Here is a 21001-nt window from a genome sequence, read left to right on the forward strand (position 1 = left end):
CCCCTTCCAAGGGATATGTTTTCTGCTTGCTCTCAACTTTCTTGAATCTTTGCTAATACTGTAACTCTTGAATTCACAACAGGGAAAACAAAAGAACAGTTTGCTCGTTCCCATTTTTCAAGTACTTTAGGCTATAAGTCTTTTGCAACACTGGCAGCTGGATAGTTTCTCATATCCTCACTTACTTTGTTCTCTCAGCAACAGTCCATATCTTAACATGTCTCGCAAAGTTGGTAATTCAGAAGGCAACATGTCTCTTCCACTTCCAATAAGGTTGCTCATATGTGTGAATGTTCCCTGCCTTGTTCTCTTCTTTGTAGTCATAGTGAAGCAGTTATCACTGGTTGTACAAAGCAAAAAAGAAATCGCATACCATTGTATAATATTAGAGTCATAGAATCCTAGAGTTGGAAGAGACCACAAGGGCCATCCAGTCCAACCCTCTGCCAAGCAGGAAACACCATCAAAGCATTCCTGACAGATGGCTGTCAAGGCTCTGCTTAAAGACCTCCAAAGAAGGAGACTCCACCACACTCCTTGGCAGCAAATTGCACTGTCGAACAGCTCTTACTGTCTGGAAGTTCTTCCTAATATTTAGGTGGAATCTTCTTTCTTGTAGTTTGAATCCATTGCCCCGTGTCCGCTTCTCTGGAGCAGCAGAAAACAACCTTTCTCCCTCCTCTGTATGACATCCTTTGATATATTTGAACATGGCTGTCATATCACCCCTTAACCTTCTCTTCTCCAGGCTAAACATACCCAGTATTAATAATACAGATAACTGCATATTAATAATTATTATTATTATTATTAATATTAATATTAATATTAATATTAATATTAATATTAATAATACAGATAACTACAATACATATATAACAGAACTACAATATCTTGTAATCAATTTTAGGCACATATCAACATCTGTTTTCATGAAAATTTGGGAATAACATATACGTTTAAATGACAGAAAAATTTAAAAAAATTAAAAAGTAGGAACTTTTCACATAGATATTTACCAAGCAAGACCTAAATATTTACAAGTAACCAAAATATATTTCAAATTACCTAATCATACCACAACTTTTTAACACCCCTCAAATCAGGATTTTTAAAGATGAAAAATTCAACACGCCCTAATGTGACAGTGAAATGCAAAACGTACCATCTGAGTCAAGCTACGTGGAAAGTGGTAAAAACATCCCTCTGTACACATACAGAATTGATTGGGAGCCTCTTCTCTATGGTTGTTTTCCACATGGCCTTGGAGGGTGGGTACCACAACGGCACTGAGACCGCCAGTTGAATCGATCGTTTCCTCTGCATCTGCATCCTGCTGTGGCATATATACGCTCTTAGCACTGGTCAGATCTACACCATTCATTTAAAGCACAAAGAATCCTAGGAACTGTAGTTTATCTCTCAGACAGCTACACTTCCCAGCATCCTTAACAAACTATAGTTCCCATGATTCTTTGGGGAAAAACAATTTGCTTTAAATGTGCTTTGGTGTAGAAATGAGACTCTCTCTCTCTCTCCCTCCCCCCTGCTCACCCCTGTCCCAGGACAAAACAGCTCAGAAGCAGCTTCCACACGTGAGTGTGTAACGGAGCCAACATCTTAAATTAACATTTTGCAAACAAAAAAGTATTGCAATAATCCAAGCTTATCGGGACATGTACTCCTACCAGTATGTGTTGAGATTCAGTGTGATCACAACTTACATGAGGGTTATGTTCCTAGGAGTTGTGTGCAAAGGCAAAACTGCACAAAGTCAAAATGACCCCGGAACTGCATCATCCAAGCTTCCATGAGAGCCTCCAGAGAACCTCGCGCAATCCTCCCAGATCCTGGTAAACAAGGCAGAGGGCTTAAAAGCTCTTTTTCATGTGCAAATGGAGCTATAAAGCCCTCTGTCTTGCTTACCGGGCTCTGGGAGGGTTGCGCGAGGGCTCTGGAGGTTCCCACAAGATCTCATGAGAGCACCTAGATTCTAGTGGTCAGTAAACAAGAGTCTCCAACCCCCTTTCTATTCATTTCTTTAAATATTCATGGTGATCTGTGTAAAGCTCCAATTGTGTAAATAAAATCAGCACAAGTTGTGAAGCTGCTGCATTTGCATTTTATTTTATAGTGACTAGCAAAGTAGTTGTAGGCAGGGGACAAAAAATGCACTACTGTCCAAATTGATACTCCTACTTCTGTTAAGACAGCAACTGCTACAATCAAACAACAGGAGGCTCAAAGTAACCTAAATTAAACTTCTTATTCAGTCCCATCCACTGAAGCTCTTGGCTTTCAGACAGCATTGGTCTGCAAATGGCTTTGAAAATTATCCTCAGAAAAGTGCTACAGGTTAAACATTTTTGTCCAGTTTTATTCACAGACCTTTTTATTCTTAACCGTACTTCTCTTATTCATAGTTAAACATTTTCCATTGCAGAACGGGAGAAATTAGTTCTTGCTAGGCATCAGTTGAAGTGGCATAAGGTCTTGACTGCTCTTTGAACTCTTGCTGAAATCCCTGCCTGACAGAAATATGCTTAAAGTTGAAAAGAACTAAAATATTTTTTTATTTAAAAAAAAAACCCATAATGAAGGGTTCCCATGAGTGGTTTGTGAAGCCTTAATGTGAATGGATAGGATGCGACTTGCTGCCCAAAGGGCAGCCCATGAATTGGAGTGCAATGCATGTAACACTGTGTGGACACTCAAGCAGCCGTCACAGTCTTCTAGGGAAACATCACACTTTATATCCATTTACATGAGGTTGGGATGCCAGCATGTGAAAGGGGATGTTTATTTCTTGGGGGCCTGCTGCCCTTTCCAGTCAGGCATCCATTCTGGCCTACAAATGCCTCTGATGGGAACTTTGGTTGACTGATCCGTTCTAAATATGTCCAGAACAGCTGTCAAGTGCTCTGATGCTTTCTCCGAGCCTCTTATACCTCCTGCCAGTTGTGGGGTTCCACCACTCAACTGATCTTCAATTTGTCATGTTGTTGTTGCTGCTTACAAGGAGGTTGGGGTGGGGTGGGGTGGGAAAGGCAGTGGTGAAGCCATGGTGGTGCGAACTCAGTGGCAGACCCAAACCTGCTGGTTTGTTTGCACTATGCCAAACTCTCTCTTACATCCCACCTCCCCCTCTACCTCCCGGTAAGCAGCAACAATGTGTGTTGCAGTTGTATAGCATCAATCTGCCTTACTGTCCACTACTGCTGCTTACATATTCCTTCCCATTTCTGCCTGGTCTTTGCCCACAGGTAGTTTCCATGTGGCTTTCCCATTTCAGACATTCCTGTACTATGCATTTTCTTTTTATTGATACAGTCTCCTTGCTCTGCTAATTTGTCTGCCAGCTCCAGCCTGGACCAGCCTTTCAAGCCCTTGTCTGGCATATTAATCCGATTGACTCTGGGTTTGTGGATAAAAGGCACAACACGACATGACACAACATGACACAACACAACACAACACAACCCTGCTCACTTCTGATGAAGCTTCTGTTCTACTTGGGTCATGCTGCTGCCTGAAACTAGATTTTACAAAGACTTCCCCTTCTTTGGAGGGACTCTGCAATATCACAGATGAAACGTCTTAATTTGAAGGTGGCTTAGTTGGTTAGAGTGTGATGCTGATAATGTCAAGGTTGTGGGTTTGATCTCCGTGGTGGGCTAACGGCATATTCCTGCATTGCAGGGGGTTGAACTAGATGATGATCTGATTTTATAAATTTGTATTTCATCAGAGGCAGCAACAGTTCCTTCCTAAATGGGTAAGCTTACTCCCCCCTTTTCGCAAAAAGAAAAAGAAATGATTATTTTTTTAATCAACAGAGTCTATTTCATTTGTTGAGACACTAGGAAGAAAAGGGGGAAAGAGGTGGGTGGGATGGGGTGATGGGTGGGGTGGGGTGATGATCTTTCTGTTTTACTTAATATATGTAGGGTTTGGTGTCAGCGTTGCTTGTCAGCTTCTCTGTTGTTCGCTTGTGCTCCTTTGGTGGTGAGAGAGGTCGGGGTTGGCGTGGGGCATGATTGTTCTTTTGTGGTTGGCTGTGGTGTTCTTTGGTCTCCTGTGTGAGTTGGGTGGGTGGGTGTTTTTGATCAGGTTAGCCATATTGATTTGTAAAAATGTTACATGGAAAAAAATACAAGACAGACATTGCACATACCTTTGTAAATCAAGAAAATCTTTAATAAAAAAATACTTTAAAAACAAAACAAAAACCAGAGTCTATTTCAGTTAGCCCTGTTTCAACCACAGGACATTCCGTACATAAAATACTTCAATCTTGAGATGAAGTGAAAATATGTGTTACAAAGGGGTACAGCAATGTACTGGGGGTAAGAATACCTTAGTGCAGCGATCTCAATATGTAATTATGATGAGTGCCATCTAATGAAATCTAACTTTGAAAGTGGAAAGATCAAGGGCAGAACACAGCTTTATCCTTCCAAGCAAAGCAGAAGTAATGCACTTAGGGAGACAAAAGCAGCGAGCTGCTGAGGAGACCTTGCTAAACACTGTGATTCAGCCTGCTGCAATTGTATGGACAGGCGTAATGGCAAGAGAATGGAAAGCGGGGGAGAAGAAATCATTGGCCAGCATTTAGAGAGGATGAGACAGGAGAACAACAGTACTGTAACAAATACAAAATCAGCATTGACAGGAAGTGTTTAGGATAAAGAAAAGAAAAGAAAAGAAAAAGGACAAGTTGATGACAGTAATCCATAACCTGCATTTGTTTAGGTACTGTGACGAAGATTGAAGCTGATAAACACTATATACTTGAAAAAGAAAAGTGAAATTATTATTTTTTTAAAAGAGAAGAAGTATTGCAATAAGACTGAGAAAAAGTAATGGTGAGTGACAAGCAATGACTTGATGAATGCAAAAGTGATAATTAAAAGGACCACTAGGGAACATGTGATGGGAGTATGTTTGTGTGTATGACATTCAGGAAAGGCGATAGGGTGACAATGGCAATTTATCTGGCAATGTTATCCGGCAGAAAACACAGCTTGGTTCTCTATACGCCTTGTTAATATCACATTGTCCAAGATCAGCATGATTGTCGCTCAATATGGACTGGGAGAAGGCAGCAATACACATCCGTTTTGTTATCTGACATGATTTTTAAACTAATAGATTTTGGAAAGATGACAATTGATGCTAGCCCACTTAATTCTTTTCAGAATTTACCTCACTGCTACTGAGTATATTCCCATACTGACTACAGGTTCTTTGGCCCTCCTTATGCTGAAAACTGGAGGAGTAGATTTTTTTTAAAAAAAATATTATTATTTTAAAAACCCCATGGTTAGATATCAGGTAGAACAAAAGGTCTTAAATTCATTTCTCTGTGCACTCTTCCTCTTCTTTCAGATTTAGACTATATCTGCAAGAATCATAATTCTCTACCTTGAGTATCATCACAGTTCCTTCCTCTGTTCCACTCTCCACACAATCTTCAACCGTCTCAGTCTTAGGGTTGTATTCAGTACAGGGTGGGTGGCATTCCACTGGTGCATCAGACTTCCTCTTCCTGTCTTCTTTCCATATGTCCTCCCCAAAAAAATTGTTCCAGAGAGTCCTCCAACCCTCTGGTGCATTTTGAGGGAGCATGGGGGGGGCACCTTTGAGGAGAGAAGAAGAGGTAGAAGTTCCGTTGTGCAAGTGGAAGTCTGTTGCATGAGCAGAACGGAAGCACTAGACACACACCACTGCCACAAATGTAAGTTCAAAATCCTCTTTAACCATTTAAATTCTCATGAACAGCAAAATTTCGGAAAAATATTCTTGTTTTCTGCTAACCATGTATTGTAGAGAAAGCAGATGGTACAATTCACACATCAGCAAAGGTAATGCTAGGAGAAAATAACCTCATGTTCCCACTATAATAATTCTATGATAATTTCATGACAAAAATAGGGGGTGAGGCAAGCCTTCTCTCAGTTTTTGCCTGAGCATAATTAAGTTTATAATTAAGAACCACTACCAAGTAGCAAAGAATCATAGAATTGTAGAGCTGGAAAGGACCCCAAGGATAATCTAATCCAGGAATGCAGGAATCTCAGCTAAAGTATCCACAACAGATGACCATCCAACCTCTGCTTAAATATCTCCAAGGAAGGACAGTCCACTACTTCCCGAGGGAGACTGTTCCAATGTTGAACAGCTCTTACTGTCAGAAAGATTTTCCGGATGATTAGTCAGAATAATAATAATAATAATAATAATAATAATTTATTATTTGTTCTCCGCCCATCTGGCTGGGTTTCCCCAACAAAGATTAAAAATACATTAAAATACATTAAAATGTCACACATTAAAAACTTCCCTAAACAGGGTTGCCTTCAGGTGTCTTCTAAATGTCAGGTAGTTGTTTATCTCTTTGACATCTGAAAGGAGGGCGTTCCACAGGGCAGGCGCCACTACAGAGAAGGCCCTCTGCCTGGTTCCCTGTAGCTTTGCTTCTCGCAGTGAGGGAACCGCCAGAGGGCCCTCGGCGCTGGACCTCAGTGTCCGGGCAGAACGATGGGGGTGGAGACGCACCTTCAGGTATACTGGGCCAAGGCCGTTTAGGGCTTTAAAGGTCAACACCAACACTTTATTTTTTTTAATTTTTTTTTCATTAAGAATTTATTAAAATTTTCAGATTAAAGACATAAAAGACAAAAAGAAAAAAGAAAAAGACATAAACATTAAAAACCTACAACTTATAACTACAAACCACTACAAAACAGAAAAAATACAACATAGAAAGTACATCTAATTACACAAAAATAAAAACCAATTCCAAAATACTCTAAACTTATTCAAATCTTACTTAAGTAAGATTAAGCAACACCAACACTTTAAATTGTGCTCGGAAACGTACTGGGAGCCAATGTAGGTCTTTCAGGACCGGTGATATATGGTCTTGGCGGCTCCCCCCAGTCACCAGTCTAGCTGCTGCATTCTGGATTAGTTGTAGTTTCCGGGTCACCTTCAAAAGTAGCCCCACGTAGAGTGCATTGCAGTAGTCCAAGCGGGAGATAACTAGAGCATGCACCACTCTGGTGAGACAGTCCACGGGCAAGTAGGGTCTCAGCCTGCGTACCAGATAGAGCTGGTAGACAGCTGCCCTGGATACAGAATTGACCTGTGCCTCCATGGACAGCTGTGAATCCAAAATGGCTCCCAGGCTGTGCACCTGGTCCTTCAGGGGAACAGTTACCCCATTCAGGACCAGGGAGTCCTCCACACTAGCCCTTTCTTGTAATCTGAAACCATTGGTTTGAGTCCTACCCTCCAGAGCAGGAAGAAACAAGCTTTTTCTTTCTTCCATATGACAACCCTTGAGATATTTGAAGATGGCTATTCTCCTCTCACTCTCCTCTTTGCCAGGCTAAATATAACCAGCTCATTCAACCATTCCTCATAAGGCTTGGTTTCCAGACCCTTGATCATCTTGGTTGCCCTCCTCTGCACATGTTCTAGTTTGTCAACATTATTCTAAAACTGTGGCACCCAGAACTGGACACAGTATTTCAGATGTGATCTGACAAAGCCAGATTAGAGTGGTACTATTACTTCCCTTGATCTGGATACTATACCCGGTATTTCTGTTGATGCAGCCTAGAATAGCATTAGCTATTTTTTTGCTGCTGCATCCCAATGTTGCCTAAGCTTGTGGTCCACAAGCCAGGTGTCCTGCATCTGGTTCTTTGTGCCTAAGTGCAGAACCTTACATTTGTCCCTGTTGAAATTCATATTGTTAGCTTGGGCCCAGTTCTCCAGTCTATAAAGGTGATTTTGAATCCCGATTCTGTCTTCTGCAGATTCTGATACCCTCCCAGTTTGGTGTCATCTTCTCCTCATGGAGAATCTTCTCCAATGGAGTAAAGAAACAAAGTCCACACAGCACATAGTTAAACTAAGCAGACAGTGATGGCTACCAGCCTAAATGGCTTTAAATTAGGATTAAATAACTCTCATTCCAGCCCTTATCAATCAATCAATCAATCAATCAATCAATCAATCAATCAATAACAGTTCAAATAAACTTATATTAACAGTAGGTGCTCATGCTCAAATCCTTTGAAATCCCTCATCAAACTCTGAAAAAGACCATATATATATATATATATATATATATATATATATATATATATATATACATACATATATATTAATACATATATTTGACCATGTTTTATACATACATATATATTAATACATATATTTGACCATGTTTTCTATACCCATGCTAGTAATGTATTTTGAATGAATGACAAACTCTCTCTCAACACAGAATTTTCAAAAGTAGACCTCTTAGCACAATATTCAATATGATGTTTACCTAGGGAAAAATAAATATGCAAGGCTCTGATGGTATTGCAGCTGCAATAACCGAGATGTTAATCGGTGTTCAAGGTCCTACTGCAATTATCTTGGAAGTGCTTTTGTCTTTGGAGACAGAGAAAGCCTCAATAATCCAGATAAAGAAATTGCCTGGCAACACTGAAGAAGAATTGAATGATGCTCTCAACAACCCACTACCCTTTGTACAAGTCAGCTTTCAACACATATCAGAACATTGGGAAACATGGAGATTGCAAGCCATAAGTGGGTTTTTTTTTAATTGGGTGGGTGTGGGTGAAGTGAGGGTCTTCAAAGGTAGTTTGGTACTGCTTTCACAATCAATTGGCTCCTTACGATGCATTCAATCTATTAGATCTTTACAATGCACGCACATCCATGTGTGCATGCGCGCGCGTACACACACACACACACACACACACACACACACACACACACACACACTGTACACTCAAATATCTCCTAAGCATAATGCTTTGGGACACCAACCATAACCTGACAGACTATTGTGGTAAAATATAGAGGTCAGAGTCTTTCATTTCCCCCTTTTAGAACTTTTCATAATACTAGTCTATCCAAATATGAGACTCTTGACTCATCAACAAACACTTCTCATTAGAAATTACTGGACACTGCATAGGTACATAATTCTGTTCTCAATGTTACTCAGCTAACCAAGAGAGGTCATGGAGAAGTCAGAGCAGTATGATCCTCACTGAAGTAGTTTCTGCTCTGATTGGCTGTGGAATTCTGAGGTAGTTTTTCCTCAGAATTATTATTATTATTATTATTATTATTATTATTATTATTATTATTATTATTATTTCCAGTGCTTTTTTCTTTAAAAAATGTTTAGGGGTACTGTCATTTTAACTCAAGAAAATCATCATTTTATAGTTCAAATGGGGAAAAATAAATACAGTTAATGGACAAAAGTACAAAGATTCATAAAATGTTTAGGGGTATGCGTACCCCCGCATCCCCCCAGAAAAAAGCACTGATTATATTTGTTTATACTGTGACTTTTCCCCTCACAGGATTCAAGGCAGCTTGCAAATAAAAATAAGAACTCCTTAAAACAGAAAAAACAGCTATTTAAAACAATCAAACAGTGATAGTATCAAAACATATATAAAAGTTATTATTTGGTTCTATATCTATCCCTGCTATGAATAAGGCCTGAAGAATGAAAGACAAAATCTACCTTCCAACTCTACAATTTGATGATTCTCCTTTTTTTTTGCCTCAAGTTATATACTCTGCTGGTTCAGTTTACTCAGTAAAGTATTATGGTGTCCCATACCCTTCCACCATGAACTCCATCTGCATTATTTAACCAACCTTGTTAACAAAAACAGCAACACAGATATCAGGTGCATGTTACGCAGTCTCCTCACAGTTCTAAACTTACAAAAAATGCCCAGCCAAGGATATCATGGGGCCTTCAGGAAGTGCAGGCACCTGGGAAGGCTGAATTATACTGAAGACATGGTCTGTAGAATGAAAGAAAATACACATTTATTACCTTGACAGTAAGGTAAGTACAACAAAATCCAGCCCCCACCCATGAGAATTAAAATAAAATTTCTTTCCCCTTTGATCATTTCTGAAAGCAAATTCTTTTCCCATTATTTAATTGAGAATGCTAAAACAAAACCAAAAAAACAGAGGAGAGATTTTAATCACAACTGTGTCTACAACGATATGCCTGGCAAATGTTTTACATAAAACCACATCATTATATCTTGTTATCAACTTTTTCTGTAAAGCTGGCCTCCCAAATCCTCACTGATGTCTAACAAGATTTGTCCACTTTCAGCCCGTTTTGACTCATTCTGGCTGCGAAGGTGGGTTCAAATGCATTTTCCAACCAGCCTCAGTCAGTCACTGCCCAAATCTCACTTTGGTTTCAGTGCTGCGGGAGTGGGTACATAATGATCTATTTAAAATTTCATTTATCTGAATTGCCACAGCTTGAGAACCAAGGCAAAAGCCTGAAGAGTCTGCAAGTGCCATCAAAGAGACCAAACAGTGTGTGTATGAGAGAAAGGGGGAGGCGCTGTTTCATGTCAATCTCTTTCATCTTAAAAAATCTTATAGTACCTGCCAGAAGAATCTATCATATAAAAATATAGAGCACTGTGCGGTGCTTGGAGTGATAACTCAGAACAAAGAGGGATTGAAGTCAGGGCTTGAAGTTAAGGAAGTAGCCTGGAAGTGTACTTATGAAAATTCTTTGAGAGTGCCACAAACTTGCAATTAAGGAGCATCACCGTCTCTAGGTCTTGGAGAATGATAGCAGGGCACATACCAGATTTTGTGTCCCTCCTTCAGCGAGTCTTTGTCTGGGGTACAAAAGGTTTTTACGCCCAGTGAACCATTATCAGTCCCCACTCCGGGGGACAACTTTGACAGGTAGGCGGACAGCTTCCTTATTTCTACCTGATACCATTATGGCATCAGATGATTGACATGTGGGTTGTGCTGTCTTCCTGAGAAAGTACCTTGCACATTGCTTCACAAATATCTGACAGTCATCTGGTTGTCTGGGGGTTAATAATCAGGGTATAGTTGGGATCTGATCTGAATGATTTGCTGGTCAGCACAATGGCACACAACTGGCAGGACGGTGGCATGAGGCACCAAATGTGCCAAATGTGCAGCACCCCCTTAAAAAAAGGCACCTGGGGCTATTTCCCCGGCAGGCCCCCCCCCCCCCGGTTCTGTTTACTTCATTTTTCACACGTGGCTTCTCCATTTTGGCTTTTTTTCTGTTAAACAAATCATGACACAGCGTAATATGTCATGTGTTGATGCTCATCTGGGGTTGTATGTACCTAATTTTAAGACCTGCTGAGGAACAGATGATTGTTATTATGCCCTGATATGTAAAACCACAGAATTCAAAGGGGGCGCACTTTCTTTTTCCTATGACTTTAAGTACACCAAGTAACGAACATGGTGACAAATATGTTACAAGTTCCTTGACCACTGAGGAAAATCCCTTGTGAGTTGAAATGTGTTTGGTCTCTAATTATTGTTTGTCACAACATTATGTTATATAGATGAGAACTACATCCCTTTATTTTTGTAATTTTATTCATATTTTTACTGTATGTGCATTTTTGGGGGGTGGGATTAACATTTCATTTTATTCCTTTCCATATTTTAGCAGCACTTTATATACTGTACATGTTTTGCTCTTACCTAATTCCGTGTTTAACCCCAATTCTGGAGTTTGAGATTTGCATATCCTTCCGTGTATGTCTTGGCAAAAACACTTTCCTGTAATGCTAACTTGCCTGTAATTTCCTGGATCTCCCCAGATCACCTTTTAAAAATTGGTGTTACATTGGCCAACCATTATATTGGCCATTTGGTTGGGTTGTAGTCAAAAAATCTGCTTTCTTTGTCTACATCCACTGGTGTAATTTCTGCCTCTCTTCACACAGGGAATTTATTGGCTTCATGTGGGAACCCAAATGCTGTAGGTAAATCCTGTAGCTTTTCTGACATAGCTTCTTAAAAATTATATTGGGAATCATCAAATCACGCATGAATACTGAAATGCAATGCTTCTTAAAAGATGATATTCTCAATAGCTCATAGGATAAAATACTACGGCTTGTTGATCTTCCATCATTTTCATCGCAATGACTGAAACACTTTCATCATGTATCTCCTCTTTTATTTCTTTCACTTGGACTTGGCCTTCCTAGAAATCCATATTGGGGATAAAAATATAATGTGCTTAGCTTACTCATGTTGCTCTAATGTCAGCAGAAAGTGCCAAACAAGGGTAATTCACATAGTCTTTTTGGGGGGCAAAATAAGATTCACATGGCACATGAAGTGGACTGATGGTTGAATAGGGGGCGTAAAATATTCTGGCAATCTCATTTGCAGCATTTCATTCATGACAGGAGAGTTGCTCTAATAAAACAACTGGGAACTACAAAAGCCTCTTTTTCAGTTCTATAACACAGACAATTCAAAGACTGCAGCTAGAGTGTCCATCTTTATTATGTGCAATATATATATATATATATATATATATATATATATATATATATATATATATATATATATATATATATGAGAGAAGACGACATTTGGGCACTTTAACAGGCATTAGGGTTAAAGATTAGAAGTTGGGGTTGAGCTAATCACAATTTATGTTTGCCCTGTTTTCCTTATCTGCAGAAAAGTGCAAACTGGAACATGTTCTCTGGTTCCTCTATCTCGCCCGCTTCTTGGCAAGATGAATGGATGTTAAGGGAACGATAGGGAGAGTCAACGGATAGGAAATAATGCAGAAATGAACATTTCTGTGTTATTTTATTTTAAATAGCTGGAGGGTTTCAGGTTTATTACTTATGTAGGTTGAGCTCCGAGTGTTACACTATTTGATTTTTTTTTAAATGTACAAATGGCTTTTGAAGTTTTCCCAATAAATCATTTACCACGGGGTTCCATGACCGTAACCCCTAGCAGTTTCACACGCCGCTGCTAGCAAATCACAATTTGACATTTATGTTGTTAAAAGGCAGTTACTACTATGTTTGAGTATTTTGTCAGTTTCCTTTAAAGCATTTTAATATCAAAAAGTAGCACTAACCATAGGATTAAGCTGGATTCCAAACAACTGTTCTAACAATTTTTTTGTTAGAACAGCAGAGTCATATAGCATCCCAAACTGATTTCCAAAGTCCCCGGGGTTGTGCTGTCTTTTGTGGGTCCGGGAGCAGTGAAGCTGCAGGCAACAGACCCAAGGCATGGTGAAGTTGCAACAAACACAGGACAACCACTTGGGATTTAAACAGACCACAACTTTATTGACTACAAATGTCAGCAGGTTTTGGTGCAGGGATTGGGTGTGTCTCCTGAATCAACCAACCCATCTTCTGGTTGATTATTTGGCAGTGTTAACCAAGGTTAAGGATCATCCTATGACCTTAAATTGCGGTGACTTGAGATCACCATTTTGGGGGTGCTATGGCCGATCAGGATCTCCTTTTCTAACAATAACCAAACTGAAATTGAAGAGTGTTTCTCTACATTTCTGCCTTTTATCTTTTAGGACAACGCAGGACATATTAATGAACATGTTACTATCTCATTTTTGAACATTTTTGCTTTGGGGTATTTGCCCCTTTACCTGCAAGTTACACCATTAAATATTCTGCTAACTTTCTGATCTGTTCCCATATTTTATTCTTCTGTGTTTTCCTTTTATATGAAAGAGGCTTAGAATGGCTGGAGGTCAGAGCTGTTAAAATTTTTTTGAACATTAGATTCATCTGTCAAGCCTTTACTCTGATTCTGTCAGTCTCTCCCAGCTGATGTTTTGCTTGAAAGAAAGAATTTGGAACAAATCTTTATTATCACCACCGTTATTGAATTATCAATGCTGGTCAGGTGTCCATTGGTCTTCTCCTCTATGAACTGAAATCCAAGGGCTGTAATTGGGGCCATCTATTTCCCTGTATCATATTTTTTAAATTCCTCATAGTATGAAAACACAGTAATAGTTTCTTAGGACAAAATCATCATCTCAGCTCAATGCAAACTTCAGTTGTGAATAACTATCAGGCACTGGTAATTAGGTTATTTATGTTTCAGTGACCTAAGCTTTTATGGAGCAAAGAATAAAATAAATATTTTGGACTCAGATCAGCTGTCTCTGTGGCTGGTTTCTCTTCAGATCGTATAAATCTTTCTACTGGTATTTTTTATTACTGAAGTGTTTGCTGCCCTGGACCTCTTTGAGGAAAAAAAGGCAGGATATAAATTTAATAAATAATCTATCAATTAGAGCTAATTATTCCTTACAAGAAAACCTTCTGTATCAGTGGTTCAAATGTTGCAAAATTCTCACTTATTATTTATTATTACGTCCTTTATATGAGCTTGTATCTCATCCTAAACAAAGATAGGGGGCAGAGGTCATGTCTCATAAAACAGATTTATTTTAAATGGTAGCAACAAACTGATTGTGGCATGGGTGTTTCAGATGTTCTTTCAAATAAGTGCACCTTGTTGAGCAGAAAATAGCCTGTTTCAGGATCAAGGAGTACATGAATTGTTGTGCTGATTAACAGAGTTAATATTTTAATGTTAACATGTAAATGACTTCATTTTGGTTCTCCCATGTTCGGTGTTCTCATATTTGGCTTTGGGATGAATATTATTGCTTTGATTCAGCCTTAAATTGTTATGGTATGTTGCTAGCAAAATTAATAAGTATTAATGGAATCATCGTCTTTCTGAATGACTGAGCTCTTCTTTTTAAGACTATGATACTGATAGTAATACTATCTAAGCATATGATATAATAAGAATTCACATTTTGAAGATACAGAATTATATATCTGGAGAAGTTGAACTTGGTCTATGTCTCCCTGGCAGAGCTATTAGAGGTCAAATAAAACGTGGCACCCCTATATAATCTATCTAATCTGTGTTGGCATAGTATTCAGAAGGAAAGCTGGCACTAAATTAAACAGTGTTATTTTGCTATCCTCCCCAATGATCATTTAATTACTTTTACAAATTTGTTGTCCGTCGCCCCCTTTCATACGCAGTACTGGCATCAGTAAATAGAGGGATTAATTCCCATGGCACCCAGTCATTGCTACGCTATCTGAAATAAAGATCCTGCATGACGCCATCAGATGTCATGTCATACAAAGGTTGTTGGTGGGACATGCTAGAAATAGAAAGAATGGCTGGGAGCAAAATCTTGTGCCTGGTGCCTTTTTCAGCCAGTGTTGGGGCAGGGGAGAGCCAGAAGGCTGGATATGGTATCTAGCTAAACTATTTACAACATGACATTGCAGCTGTCCCTATCTTCCAGATTTGGGAAGCACAAAGTGAGGTTTTTCAGCATTAAACACTTAACTCTAATAGAAACCGTCTTCCTCCCATCATTGCCATTAAGATTGACCTGGACATGTCTTCATATGACATGTCTGCATGTAGCTGATATTTACACAGGATCCCAGGGAATGGTCTGAAGGCACCGTAAGACCCCACTTTGCTGAAGCTCAGCAGAGCTGGACCTGGTTAGTGCCTGGATGGGTGAGTGCCCTGGAACCACATGTATACCACCTTAGTTTCCATGACAAAAGGTAGGAAAGAAATTGAAATGGCACCAGACCATTGGTCAATTTAGTTCAGAACTGTTTACACTGGCTAGCAGTGGCTCCTCAGGATTATTTCCCTAGAACATTCTGCAGGCTAAACTTTGCTCTATAACTGAGCTACAGACCTTCTCTGTCAAACTACTTTGGTGAGGCTGCCAGGCCATGAAAAGGGGGCACCATCAAGTGGTCTTCTTGCCAAAATCCCATCATCATTCCTCAGACATTTGATACTGCCCTAAAGCACCAATTTGCTGCTGGTATGCTGGTTTCCTTGTGCACAGAGGGCTCTTTCTGCATTCTGATTCCCGCGCTGCAGAAGTTTGAACTATATGACCTTTTAGTCCCCTTCCAATTCTACACTTCTATTATTCTCCTGTGAGTGAGATGGAGGAGTATCGAGTTTGAGCCGTATTTTTAATTTGCACCTCTGACTAATAATGATGATGATGATGATGATGATAATAATAATAATAATAATAATAATAATAATAATAATAATAATAAGGTAAAGGACCCCTGGACGGTTAAGTCCAATCATAGGCGACTATGGGGTGTGGCGCTCATCTTGCTTTTCAGGCCTAGGGAGCCAGCGTTTGTCCACAGAGAGCTTTCCGGGTCATGTGGCCAGCATGACTAAACTGCTTCTGGTGCAACGGGACACTGCGACAGAAGCCAGAGCGCATGGAAACACCGTTTACCTTCCCACCACAGTGGTACCTGTTTATCTACTTGCACAGGTGTGCTTCTGAACTGCTAGGTTGGCAGGAACCCCTGACTAATATTTGGATCAGAACACGATCCTTCAGATTTTACACTTCTCATACTAAGCCCACCCATATTAGAAAAGGAAAGGAGAGTCAACGGATAGGAATACCCCCTCCCTAATATTTCAAATTAAATTCTATTGAAAGGAATTAAATTCATTAGCACATGTCTTTGATTACCCATTTCACTAAAATGCAGTTGATATTGTGTGTGCTGCGTGTGTCTGTGTTGCAAAATAAAATAGAAATAAAATAATAATAATAAATAAAATGCAGTTGATATTTAATGATTCGGTCAAGCCCTTTGCCGCATGCACACTTAGAATGCAATCCTAATCACCTTGGTTTTCATGGCTAGAGGGGGTGGGGGTTGCAGGACCTCTTTCCCAGCCTCACGCCAGTTGTGCTCAGGTGGGTGGAATGCTGCACCACTGGTGGTAAGAAGCAGAAAGCCCCCAGTGGGGTGTTTTGTAGGTGTGGAACTGGCAGCTTTGGATGCAAAGCTCTGTGGATCATTGCTGGACCCAATCCTTGGCCCCGTCAGCTATGCCAGTTTGCACCTTGCATAGAGAAACTGGAGACAGAGCCGCCCCATTTCCACCCTGAATCTGCATGAGCTGGTGGGGCTTGGGATGTCCCACTTATTACAGCTCTGCTAGTCCTAAACCAGAGCTTCCTGTATGCTCTGATACATTGCACATGCCTGAATCCCAATATTTATTTTTGAGCATCTTAAAATGATTAGGGTGCAGCACTGACCTTATTTTGCCCTTCCATAAATCTATAAACGTCTTGTCAGTTATCTTTATTGTAACTGAATTTGATAATTGGATACATAATCAGCCTAATGAATAACTCCAGTCACATTCTCCATCTATCTCCTTTTCTTTCTTATTTTCAAATAAAATTATAAATTACTAATTAATGCAGTGATGAATTCTCTCATTGTTATCTTTAAGAAATTATTCCTGTCATTTTTTTTCACTGTTTGTAAAGACAAATCAAATATTTGACTTTTTATTCTCACATACTATATAATTCGTGCAAAGCAAACTGGATTTTTGTTTACTGAGTGTCAAAGGGAGATGATAGCTAATGATGTAAGCTTTGTTTTGTTTTTGTTTTTTGTTTTTTTGGCTTTTTAAAAACCAACAAGGGAACAAGATATATTGAGCCTGAGGCAAAATCTTTCAACTCTTGCCTGTACAAAAGTCAGTTCACAGAGATCACGCTACACGACAAACCATTTTATTGGCAAACTGTCTATGCTATCCCAATAGCTCATTTTTAAAAGCCTTTTCTGGAAAAGTCAATTTAGCTATTCAGTTCCTGGGTTTCCCTCACCAAATACTATAGGCTGTGCTTTTGTTACGGTCAATAGATCTACACTGGAATAATTAGTTTAAGGTTTAGAGACATGGCTTTATGACACTTACCATCTGTCTTAGTCTGTCACTGAGTTTCCCTTTGATCTAGGGAAAGTAGATGCTCTACTCTTCAGAGACTAGGACATGATAATCAGCTCCCCCATGGGAAAAATCAGCAGAATGGATTTGCACCTTAATGGCCATGATCCAGAGCATCAGATACACACTTTGCTCTCTTTGGGAACTATAACAGGTACAGATGTGCTGAAATTTCTGGTTTCTCAAGTTTTCTTTTCCTGTGAAAGGAGCTTCCATTTTTCTACTTCATTCTGAGGGAACTTCAGAATTTCTTTAGATTTTCTGTTGGTTAGGGGTTTTAAACACAATCTCATTACAGGTGATGCAAGATAGTATGTTTTTTCCCCCCAGCAAACCTTTAGTCAGCACTCTGCAGCCTCCCTATCTGTCTGTGCTTCCAATAAGTGGAATTACCAATTGATGCCTTCCCCTAGGTTTTCACTGAAATGTGGGCACCCAGGAAGGCTGCAGAGTGGAGGCTACTGTGAGATGATCTGTAGAAGGAGAAAAAAGGAAAGCCCTCTTAAAATCACTGAAAAAATAAGGTAAATATGATAAAAACCCATGAGAATTTCACTGACCTCTCCCTGTCCCCTTCAATAATGTTTGACTGAAAATAATTTTCTCAATAATTGATGGAGAATAATTTTTAAAAGTGAAGGATAGCAGGAGCTTTTTCTTTTGCTCCATTGTGTGAGCAGATTAGAAATGGGGTGTAAGCTATGTATATGTCAATGGAGATATAAATACACAAAGGACAGTGCTGTAGTGGTAAGTTTTGAAGTGCACAAGCTCCGTGTGACAGCCCCTATAGCATACCCCCAAATTCAAAGTCCATGGCCAAGGAGAATCCATAAACACAGGCAGCTCTGTAAAGAAGTTTTACTATACAATAAATAAGTTTTACTATAAAAATGAAAGAAGACTGTCTAGTCTTTCAAGATGGAAAGCATCATAAAGACTTTTTTTGCAGCATGACTGCAGTCCTACAGTTACCAAGGAGAAAACTCCTTTGACCTGTGCGATGCTTGCTTCCAACTATATAGGTTAAACTTGCAAAATGCTTTGAGCTTTAACACAATATCAGCCTAACCACAAACTTTTAATTAGAAATGCAAACAGCCTTGCTAGCACAAAGTAGAAACCTCAGTCAAAGAAGGACCTGAAAGCCTCATTATGACTTTATTCACTTGCCAGAACAAGAGAAGACTGTCAATTACCCTGGCATTACAGCAGATGATCACATAACTCTGGAAAAATAAATAAATCCCAGAGCTTTGAATCTGCCACTCCATCTCCCTGTTACACCACTTATAATGAGTGAGGACTTGGGGGTATTGGTAGTCCGTCTTCATATATTCAAGATTAGATACACTAAATTAACTATGTAAATTAATGTAGATTGGGAGCAAGAACCATTTCTGTGCACATATGAAGTGATGGAGACTTCTTTTATCAATCCTTCTTCACAGTTGAGTGATACTGACCATTACTTTTGGCATGAACTACTCAGTATATATATTGGCCAAACTGTGGGAGGCAGTGGAGGATAGGGGTACCTGGCGTGCTCTGGTCCATGGGGTCACAAAGAGTCGGACACGACTGAATGACTGAACAACAACATATAGTCAGTTCTGATTAGTCAAATCAGAAAGCTTAAGTACATAATTACCTTACACCTTGTGAAATAAATGCAATTTAACCTAAGTTAATTTTACCCAATATTATTTTTGCAAGTCGTATATGACACAATTCCCAGTACAGTATTAGAAAATCATACTGGAGACACAACAGTAATATTAAGGGCTGTCAGCACCAGAAGTACAATAGCCACTTAAAATGTCTGCCTGAAGTACATTAGTGATATTTTGGAGTATATTTATAAACAGCAACTGGAAATTAGGTTTGACTTGGACATGCTTCAATGATTGAGCAGCGGGCATTTCCCCACCATAGAATTATGTTAAGACTAGTCAATTCATAGTTACAATTGTATAGCATTTTCACCCAGCCCTTTGGCTTCAGAATTTTAGAAACAAATGATAATGCACATGGAGAGTATTTGGCTGTAATCCAAAGATGTTTGCAGAAAGAATCACCCATGCATTGGGGCTTTAAACTTTTTTTGGTGTGGCATTAATTTACATTATTACAGCTTCAATCTTATGGTTCACGTACCTGGGACTAAGCTCTATTGAACACAGTGGGACTTATTTCTGAGTTTAACAGAGGAAGCTGTGTTATCTTGTTGTTCAATGACCACATTTGGATGATCATATCCTGGTTTAATAAACTGAGATAGGAAGCAGTCTTTTGCCTATGCATGCTTCTTCTTTGCTCTTCCCTTCATGAGACAACCAATCAAACCAGGAAGCCTCTAATTAACCATAGTTTCCTGCTTCAGATGAAATGGAAAACTATGGGCCACCAGCTTTGGAACAAGCCATGATATTAAACCACAGCTTAAAAGTGGCTTAATATCCTGCCTTGTTCCAAAAGCATGGACACAATGGGAATGTATGGCTAATTAGAAGTTTCCTTGTTGGTTGCTTATGCCATCAAGGGGCAGGTAAAAAAGTTGCATGCATGGCCAAAAGGTGTGCTCATCTCAACATTTAAACCGGGGGTAGGGAACCTGCGGCTCTGGAGCCGCATGCGGCTCTTTCGCGGCCCTGCCGCGGCTCCGGGGCGGCTGCCTGGGGCGCGGAGGTGGCGCGGAGTGGTGGGGGCACTGCGCCTGAGAACTCCTCGGCCGGAGGGAAGACGCGCCAGCCCTGCCAGCGATGGAGGGGCGGTTTGCTGGGGGGAGAGAGAGAGGGAGGGAGGGGGCAGCCGGGGGGAGGCGCGGGGGGCAGGGCCTGGTGCGACGGCGGCAGCGCAGTTGGCGGAGCGGAGCGGGGCCGTCCCCGCCGCGGCCCGCCACTGTGAGCGCGCAACAGGCGCTCCTCCTTCGGCTCCGGGGCGGCTGCCTGGGGCGCGGAGGTGGCGCGGAGTGGTGGGGGCACTGCGCCTGAGAACTCCTCGGCCGGAGGGAAGACGCGCCAGCCCTGCCCGCGATGGAGGGGCGGTTTGCAGGGGGCAGAGAGAGAGGGAGGGAGGGGGCAGCCGGGGGGAGGCGCGGGGACAGGGCCTGGTGCGACGGCGGCAGCGCAGTTGGCGGAGCGGAGCGGGGCCGTCCCCGCCGTGGCCCGCCACTGTGAGCGCGCAACAGGCGCTCCTCCTTCGGCTCCGGGGCGGCTGCCTGGGGCGCGGAGGTGGCGCGGAGTGGTGGGGGCACTGC

Source organism: Lacerta agilis, chromosome 9 (assembly GCF_009819535.1).
Source record: "Lacerta agilis isolate rLacAgi1 chromosome 9, rLacAgi1.pri, whole genome shotgun sequence".
In the NCBI taxonomy this organism is placed as follows: Eukaryota; Metazoa; Chordata; class Lepidosauria; order Squamata; family Lacertidae; genus Lacerta; species Lacerta agilis.